This window comes from Paramormyrops kingsleyae, chromosome 22, assembly GCF_048594095.1.
Source record: "Paramormyrops kingsleyae isolate MSU_618 chromosome 22, PKINGS_0.4, whole genome shotgun sequence".
NCBI lineage: Eukaryota > Metazoa > Chordata > Actinopteri > Osteoglossiformes > Mormyridae > Paramormyrops > Paramormyrops kingsleyae.
The window spans coordinates 18,430,481-18,440,010 of record NC_132818.1 but is presented as its reverse complement, the minus strand read 5'-3'; the positions used below and the strand labels follow the sequence as shown (position 1 = coordinate 18,440,010).

General features: G+C 40.8%; 1 long non-coding RNA gene across 1 annotated transcript; it reads right to left on the bottom strand.

Moving 5' to 3' along the window:
* Positions 1-7,064: 7,064 nt before the first annotated feature.
* Positions 7,065-8,281, bottom strand: LOC111856053 (uncharacterized). Its single transcript, XR_002841036.2, has 3 exons — positions 7,987-8,281; positions 7,771-7,859; positions 7,065-7,300 (listed from the first exon to the last, which is right to left on the bottom strand). It is a non-coding gene; the product is annotated as an uncharacterized lncRNA (long non-coding RNA).
* Positions 8,282-9,530: the final 1,249 nt, after the last annotated feature.

Here is a 9,530-nt window from a genome sequence, read left to right as displayed (position 1 = left end):
GTGAACTTGTCTTTCTCCTTTGTCCCTTGCACCAGAATGAGGAATCCTATACTTTTGCATAATCTAGCAGGATGAGGTCAGGTGTGATAATTGAAGGAGAACAAAGGTAAAAGAATGGATTTCTAGAGCTGCTTAACATCAGGTAGTGAAAATGGAAGAAAAGGGCTAATAGGTGGAGAATCTCCCATGTGCTAACATGCCTGAATCTGCCTTTTTGCAGTGCTGTGTGCTGTTTCAGTAGCTTATGGTGAAAAGTGCCACCTATTGGAAGAATTCAATGGTACATGCAATGGGCATGCTCTGTTTCAATTATTATAGGGTAATTACAATATTTAAATTTAAATAATTATACAGTGTAACATCATCCTAGTAGCTCAGCAACTAAGTACAATAGGCATTGAATTACATGCACCAATGAGTCTGTAGTGTTGGACTCTGTTTCACATCATTGCCTCCTGAACAAAGGCTAATGTAAGCTACTGGAATCAGTTTGATTTTTATATTGAAATAGGATCAAATTTATCATGCGGGAACTGATTTGGATGATTTTCACAATGGTCTCTGGGAGGCAAAGGATTCAAGAGTGTCAATCAGAGGAGCTTTGAAGAAGTACACCTCGATGGACATGGAAACTTGCAAAACAATATAGCCATTATGGTGTCATTAAATGGGAGGTTGCCTAGTGATTGAGGGTTTCACAGAGGTCTCAGCTTGTATCCTTTCCTGGGCCCTGCAGCTTTACCCTTGAGCATTGCATTGTAAATATCCATCTACTTAAAAATGTGAAGTGTAAAACCACTTATCATCTAAGCTGCATTAAGATTAAAATGCCTATTATCACTGTCTGGTAATACCAGATCCACTGCATAATCTCTTTGTGTATTATCAGCTTGATTGGACAGAATTGACAGATACATGAAACTCAATATTCAGTCCAGGAGTTGAAGACAGAGTTTGATGTAGCTGCATACACACACACACACACACACACACACACACACACACACACACACACTGTATATATGTATCTGTGAGTGTGTGTATGTATATCCTACCAAATCATGTGATCATATGGTCACGTGATCCTGAATCCATACTTGCTGTCCTTTTAGAACACTTGTTATGTATTTGTCATATGAATCAGGATGATTCAGTCATAGCCATTTCAGGGAGAACATGCATCTCGAAATGCTAGTGATGGCCAAAAGGACCCATCATGAACCATTTGCGGTATTTTTCACCACAGTAGATGGCGCTCTTGGCTTGCTTTGAGTTATGCTTTGAGGCCTTTTTTTTAACAGACAGCACCATCTAGTGGGGTCAAAAAATACAACAAATGGTTGGTGAAGCACAGTTTTCGCCATCACTGCTAATACATCTGCATAGTGCGTTTGTGTGTGCTTCACTGCTTCCCAAACCCTAACCCTGTACTGCACAAAAGGTTCACAGATGGATGGTATAGCCTTGTGTATGAGGTGGCACAGGGACTACAACAAAGGGGCCAAGAAGGATGCATAAAATTTAATAAATACTATAAATATCAGACACCTGACTCTCCTAACGGAGAGGAACATAAGCACAGTGTAGAAATAAGGCAGTTTGTTAATGTCACCTTATCATAACTAGGGGCTATAACTAAGATCCAACCCTTCTTCTTAGGTCTCCGTCTTGCCAAAGCCTTCTCTGACAGACCACCGTCTTGGGGCTGAAGTTTGATGGACTTCTGTATCTGAGGGGTCTTCTTCATTCCTGGAGGTCTGTAAAAAAAGTCCACTCAGGCCATAATGGAGCAGTACATGCTTAAGTAACCACAGCTGTTTTGCCCATTTGTGTAAGCAATTTTAATGTAATATAAAGAATACTTTACGTAGATAATGTTTCATTGTCACCAGCAGAGGGTAGCACAGCTCAAAGATAAAATACTTAAATAGGAAGCCTTATTCACAGCAGCCAATCGAATAGTATGGTTTTGTGAACTGGAACACACTTGGTGTGGTGGAGGGGACAGAGAAACAGATTATTTCTTAGAAGCCGAGTTGGAACTATAGGTGGGTCATCTGTGCCCATGACCTCACCATTTGGCCCCGCCCATGTGTGACTCCATATTCACTTGTTAAATACCCTCCTCCCTCCCAAAAAAAGGTTACAGTTCTGACACGCCTCATGTGTGCTTTTCTCTGTCAGTTCCAGCACCAAATGTCTGCCGTCATTCAGCACAATGTGTAAAGAACACATTCTATGCCAATATATACGGCTAATTTACAATATACGTGTAATACGAAGGTGCTCACTCTGTCTGCGATTACTAAGGATTTATGGTGAATGCGAGTACACCCCCACCATCCTTGGTGCAGTAGACTCAAAATGCCAAGGGCGAGCAAGGTGATGCTGTTATACTTCGCGATCGGTCAGCTGATACTGGGCAAAGGTGTGTGTGTGTGTTTCGGGAGGGGGGGGGGCAGAGGTTTGGCACCATTTTCTCCTTTGTCATTGCACGGCTTGCATAGGAGCTCCTTAGACATTGCAGGAAATCTAATTATTCACTTTTTAATTCCCTGGTGCAGATCGAACCACGACTTGCCCTCAGGTCGTTATCAAACTGTTGGGTTCCCATTTAAGAATATGTGGCAAGTTATCATTAGCCGAACCTGGAGGACTGACCGGCCAATCATGTGATAGCGCTTGTGGAGCCGCCTTTGGTGGCCAAAGGTCAAGATATTACATTGTAAATCTATTAATAAGAGCTCAATTCAACAAATGGCAAATTTGTTGTTGTTAGTGGACATGCATCTGTCACGTGTGTTGATGATGCCCTTCAGAATAATCAGATACAGAGCCTGTTTTCATTTGCCTCAATAATTTTCTTAACATCCAGCCTTCAGCATTTCAAAATAATGACAAAGACCAGCCTGACATAGTCGACAAAGCGTAAGGGAATAGCCAAATATGGGTCATAACCATATTGGCAAATGAAATGCTATTCTTAAGATTCAAAGAACTGATTATGTCCTGCAGGCCAGGAAAATACAAAACCTGGCCCCAAGAGCCATTTTTAAAGCCTTGATGCAGTCACACAAAAGATGGTTATGAATAAGAGCCTTTATCACTGGCTGATCCTGAAAGGTCACTGTGTTCTTTACAGTCCCATAAGCACTTGGGGGTCTGAGCCGAGGGTCTTTGTTAGAACGCAGCCAAAGCCCTTGTTCACGCCTTAAAAAAACCATCATCCTCTTCATCCCAGGATTATCAATGCACATCAGGTCTAGAGAGGAAGTATGGCAGGCTGTGGGTCAGTTGCTTTACGTGTTACAGATAATTTTACACTTATGATGACCTCCCAGGGGGAGAGATTTGCAGGAATGCCGAGAACTACAAGGTATGGAAACAAGGCAAGACAACCATAGCTATTATCAAAGTACACCATCTCGATCGTCATGATGCTTTTAGAGGCTCATTCAGCCTTGTGAATACTGGAGAAGGTAATGCAATCTCTAATCCATCAACAGGTTGAGAGTGCGGAGAATTTCTAGCACCCCCTACTGGATGACAGCCTTGTTGCTGATTGACTCTCATTCATATTCTCCTCTTTCTCCTCATACTCCGCCATGTGTTACAAGGAATAGATGTGGAAAGACAGTTTGATATCAGGGTGCTGACAGCAATGTCAGAATGACCAAGAAACTTTACAGAATTTATTTTGCATCATTGGTAGCTATAACAGTGTGATAACAACCATGAAAACACAGCCTGTTTTTTTGGTTTCTTAAACTACAGTCAGGGGTACTCTGCCCTACACTATTCTGTCACTTCGTTACCACCAACAACCTGAAAGAGGGCTGAAGCACTCCTACTTCCAGCATCACTGTGTACAGATCTGGGGCCTCATTTAAAAAGAACGTTCATAAATTTATGCAGAATAAATATGTTTGTACAAATAATCGCCCTTTGTACGGAAAGTAAAAGTCTGATTTATAAATCCTTGCGTAAACTGCGATATGCATCTTACAAGATATACTGTAAATCCCACATATCCCAGAAACATAACATTCACGCACTTAAGAAACCGCCCCATTCCCGCCCACTAATTACCCTATATTGGCAATACAAATTATTATGCTGCATTCCATTTGCCTCGGGATCCGATTTTCGGATTCCGATATTACGTCACATCCGCTAAAAACTCGGGAAAACAGAGTCGGATATGTTCCATTTGCCACAGAAGTAGCAATACCATGGACCCATATGGAAAAAGCAAGATTTTTTGCTTAGCTGGACAACTTGTCGGATTTAAGGTACCTCAGTTTAAATGGCCTTTATCTTCGTTCACTTACAATTAGCCCGAACTACCTTAAATCCGACAAATAATCCGACTAATCATGAAATCCAATTCTAGACCGGTTAATTGGTAGCCATTGTTAGCCATATCACTTGATAACACATTACGCGCGGTGCTTCACGTATAAAATTCGGTGGCAACACGTCCACAGATAAGTTGGATGGTATAGTGTGTGCGACCAATTTGATGAGCCAGAAATGAGAAGTAGTGCTTAAACAGGATAAAACTACAACTTTCCCTTCTGTTGATAAAGGGCGCAGCCATCTTCGATTCTGAACTCGGGATCCTCTGCGTTATCCGAGATATGTCATCACTTCCGGCTTCGAAACTCGGAATCCGAGTTCCGAGGGCAAATGGAATGCACGATTAGCCACGTTTATATAACCGTACACGTCCTACGTTTGTGACACCATATCAGAGACAAACAATCCCCAAGAGGAGGAAAAGGGATTTTATCAGAATGTTCTGTCAGACATTATAGTGTCCGAAGTAGGCTAGAGTAACGCCAAGCCATTTTATCTTTTAGTACATCTGTCGGTGTGACAAGAATGGCAGCGTGTGACTGCTGCTGTTAATGCGGTCAGCTTAAGTCGGACAAAGACAGAAATAAAACAACGGCGGCATCTAAAACCCGCTGAACCTGCGCTCCTCTTCTCTATGTGGTTGGTGAAATGGAGTGATCCCCTTCACATTCGCGAGGGTTATAGTGGCGGAAGATCCACGCCATTGTGAAAATTCGTGAATAATACTTGGGAACCACTAGATTAATTCAAGCCATGACATTCTGCTAGCCTGAGCGATAATATAAAAAGTCTATTTATTACCAATAGCTAAACAAACAGTACTGTACTGTACGCTTTGCATGTCAAATTACTTTATTTTATATCCAAACTTTGTATATTATATATAAACCAACTAAATTATGCACAGCGAATGTGAAGGGTTCACTGTACATGGGGGATGCATACGTGATGGTACCTGTACTTACTTTGTCAGTAGGCCTACATGCATATCTAACTTTGATTACACGCTATAAATACAGTATATTGGTATAGGCCTTTCACCAAGCGTTCTAAATGCAACTTAGAAGTTGAGTGTACATTTCCATCTGACCTCTAGATGTCGTTCTTTTCTGTTTCCTCCAAAACGTACGTACGACTGCTCCGGACCATTCGTAAATCTGCATTTTCAGGGTTTTCTTTATGTCGTTACTTTATAAATCCGAAAATCTTTGTATAAATGTGCTTAGGAATGTTTCAAAACAAATTGTTTGTACGAGGCCTTTATAAATGACACCCTGGTTATTCTAATGCTAAGCCTTCTGGGTATTAGATAAAGGTACTACATAACGCCCAGTACGTATTCTCAGCTCCACCATGACTGCAATAATCTCATTAATGACACCACATACACCCCCCACACTCAATTTCAGATATCATAACCACTTTTATTAATGTCTTCTTTAAAAAAAACACCTCATTTCCATATTTGTGTGAAATCTCACACGGGGGTCTTATCATTGCCCCAGTAAACTTGGCCTGCATAATGAAGTCAGTAACGTGTCTCATCCCTCGTATTAAAGTAGGGGCTACAGTCCTATGAGAAAATATTACAGCACAAATCAATAGCAAATAAAGGTTTTAGGGCTGATCCGGGCCTTTTAAGTCCTAAGTTTTGAAGTGAAACGCCTGCCGAATCTTGAATTTGAGGTTCTCTAAACTGCAGCTTAAGTCGATAAAAACAGTCTTCAAGAGGATGAGTTTGATGTTTCATTCTGAGCTTTGAAGAACTTATTGCATTAAGCTGTTGCACTCAAACGTGTATGGAAATGCATGTGATTAAAATAAAAATCACGTACAACCGACATTACTGTATTCAGAAATTTAAAATTGACAGAATCGTATGAACACTAGAGATTAAGATAAAAGTTCTCCTGTCTCTATTTTGACCCATAGCAGGTGAAACTACAAAGAAACGGAATCAAATAAAGGAGGAATTAAATAAATAGCTTTTCTTCAAAGCAAACAAAATGTCTACGGTAAGGACACGGCCTTATCACCCTGTAACACTATTTTAAATTAGCCTACTGCGATGTAAACAATGTCAGGTATAATCAGGATTAAACAAGTCAATAATGATCTGATTCCATTTAGCATCATTGTAGAATCCCTTCACGGCTTAACGGTGAACTGTGGGTAGTCTTTTTCAATATGGTATAAGATGGAATAAGTGTGATGTTTGAAACGTGCATTTTTTTGACCAAGAGATAGGGGCATATTTCTTTCGTAGTAGTACTGTGTCCGTCCGTCCTTGCATCTGTCCATCTTTCGTAAGCACTAATTCAGCACAGTGCTGCAGTGAACCTGAGGTCAATCCTGCGAATCCAGAGCCGAATCTTGGACAGAATGCAAGGCCATTCACACTCGCAGGTCATTTAGAAAAATGTTTCGGACTACGGGAGAAAAGTTTCATGAATACAAGGAGAGCATGCTGGGGGGGCTGAGGGTGGGAAATCGCATCCACAATGCCGGAGTGAGATGATAATACGACCTGCTGAGTTGATGTACTGCCCCGGTGGTACAATATTTCTGAAGATATTCTTTATACTGTAGGTCAAAAGCCAAGCCGTTTTCACATATCTTTTTTCTATCAGAATGGCACAACATCCTTTAAACGATGTCTACCCTTCCATATAGCATTGTCTGCTAATCAAACCAATGCCAGCAGCGATGTTAATTTGCTGTTTATTGTTACAGCCTGTTGCCTTCCTGTTCCTCCAAATGCAAACCGGCCCAGCTGGAGCAGCTTGCTGCACTTGGCAGTCCGACTGGCGTACAGCTCCGGGGACAGACAGCCTGATGTATGGCTCGGGTGTGCCCCCTGCTGGACGTCCTGGGTATTGCCCGTCTGGGAAGCACAGAAGGACGCCGGCAAGAGTTTGCAGGGGGAGGACAGACTTGACAGCTGGGAAACACAGGGAGGTAAATCTGTTTCAGTGAGAACTGGATCAGAAATACAACATTAACGTTTGTATGCGACAAAAGCTACTGCAAACACAAATTCTTTTTTACGATGCAAATATAATTTTACTTTTATTCATATATGTTTGTATATAAATCATTTTAATAATTATGTAAACTTAAATGTGCCTTTCAGTGTTTCACATTGTTAAGATAAAGTGCTGTATAGTGCTGGCGTAAAAGCAGAATCATTCAATACCCCTGTATTGTTGCATTACAAGAACACGATCTGGCAAAATGCTATTATCGGTTTTCATTGCCTGTTTTCTTATATAGGACACATGATCTTGAAATATAAAAAAAGAAATTCCTGCAGTTGCATCTTAAAACGGATGTGTCTTACATGAATTAACTGGCGCGATGTACTTATAAAGCGGACTAGCAATCAACTAAAAACCGCAATCAGTTACTCACCTTCCTGTAGGCGCGGCTTTTAAGAGAAAATGGGCACTTTTAGAGTCTGGCGTTTTTTGGGGTATGGCGGGAGTCAGATCGCCCTCCTCCTTAGAGATTTAATCAAATTTCATAATAAACAACGGCTGGGATGCACCCATGAGTGACATTTATATTTGCTCGAAACGAGGCTACCTAATACAACCCGATCAGGGAAACTGGGCGTACGGTACCTACACACTTGCTCCGCCAGTCATCTCTCCGGCCGTCTCTTATATCCCGGATTTTTAGTTTTTGGCAATCTGACTCCTGATCGAGGGCTGTTTTTAATAATGCTCTTGCGTGGATGCCAAAGGTCGCTTTCAGGGAGACCATCGATATTGATCTTCTTCCCGTTATTAGCATTTCAAACTTACGGGCAGATGAATTCGTTGTTGTTTGGGCGGGAAAAAAACTTTCATAAATACTTTATTGGTAAGGTAGGCCAAGGCGATGCAGGCCGATCGCTGGCTTGCCGCTGATTTATATACTGTATTTCCAGTCGTACCCCTTTCTTATGAATTATATATTTAAAAACGTAGGCCTATGGGAGATTCTGTATATGTTTAAAATGTCAGCACGAATCGATGCAACATATATCTAGAATATAAATATGTTACACTCTGACCAACATTCAGATGTCAGGTAGGCAGGGCCTCTCTTAGAAGCTATATCTGCCGCAGGGGAAAAGCAGACGTTCTTCCTGACGTGTGATACTTTAGACCTTGTCAGACATGAGCTGTCTTTGAGGCTCCTCGGTTTTTCCCTGTTCAGTCTGGAAAGTGATGGCAGTTTTGCTGCACCGTTGGACTGAAATACATGTTGCCCGTCGAATCTGGCGCAGTGTGTGGTGTATCTGCGAGTGCAGAAAAGATCAGGGCTGTTCTTTGGGATATTTTTCCACCGGAGGAATTTCTTTTTGGCTCTTGGTTTATAAAAGGCATCACACAGCCTCTGCCCCCTGCTCTCTGGAACAATTCTGCAGTGATGGGCTGTTTATGTTATATAAACGTAATTTCATTGTGCCACTAAATGTGTAAATGTCCCGTTGCTTTTAAAATAGATTCAACAGTACTGTATTTGTTGCAATATTTGCATTTGGGCGAGGTTTCTTAAAAGTAAAAAATTAATAACTAGCAAAAAAAAAAGAAAGAAAAAAAATGCACATTTGATTAAATTAGAATATGATCAGAAATATGTTCTGGAAATAGGCCTAAATACTGGAAACTTTTTTTTTAACTACATGTTTATGGATTGATTAATACAGAGACTCCCAGGTTTATGATGGGGTTACGTTCCGATAAACCTATCGTAAGGCAAAAATATCATAAGGCAAAAATGTGTTTTAATACAGTACACCTACCCTAACAAACATCATAGCATAGCCTAGCTTAAACATGCTTATAAGACTTACATTAGCCTATACATGGGCAAAATCATTAACACAAAGCCTATTTTGTAATAAAATGTTGAATATCTCATGTAATTGATTGAATAATGTACTGAAAGTGAAAAACATTTACCCAGCGTAAAGTCAAAATATCATAACACGGACCATCATAACCCGGGGAGCGTCCGTATGTGGAAAGTTGTGTTCTCCTAAATTGGAAATCAAAAATGATTTAATAAAGAAGTCTTGGTAAACTTCTGATTTAAGCCGCTACCTATCAGGAGAAAATGAACATTTCGGTTGGCGTGACCGACCTTCAGCATATTCCTGTTAATCATTGTCATAAGTGATG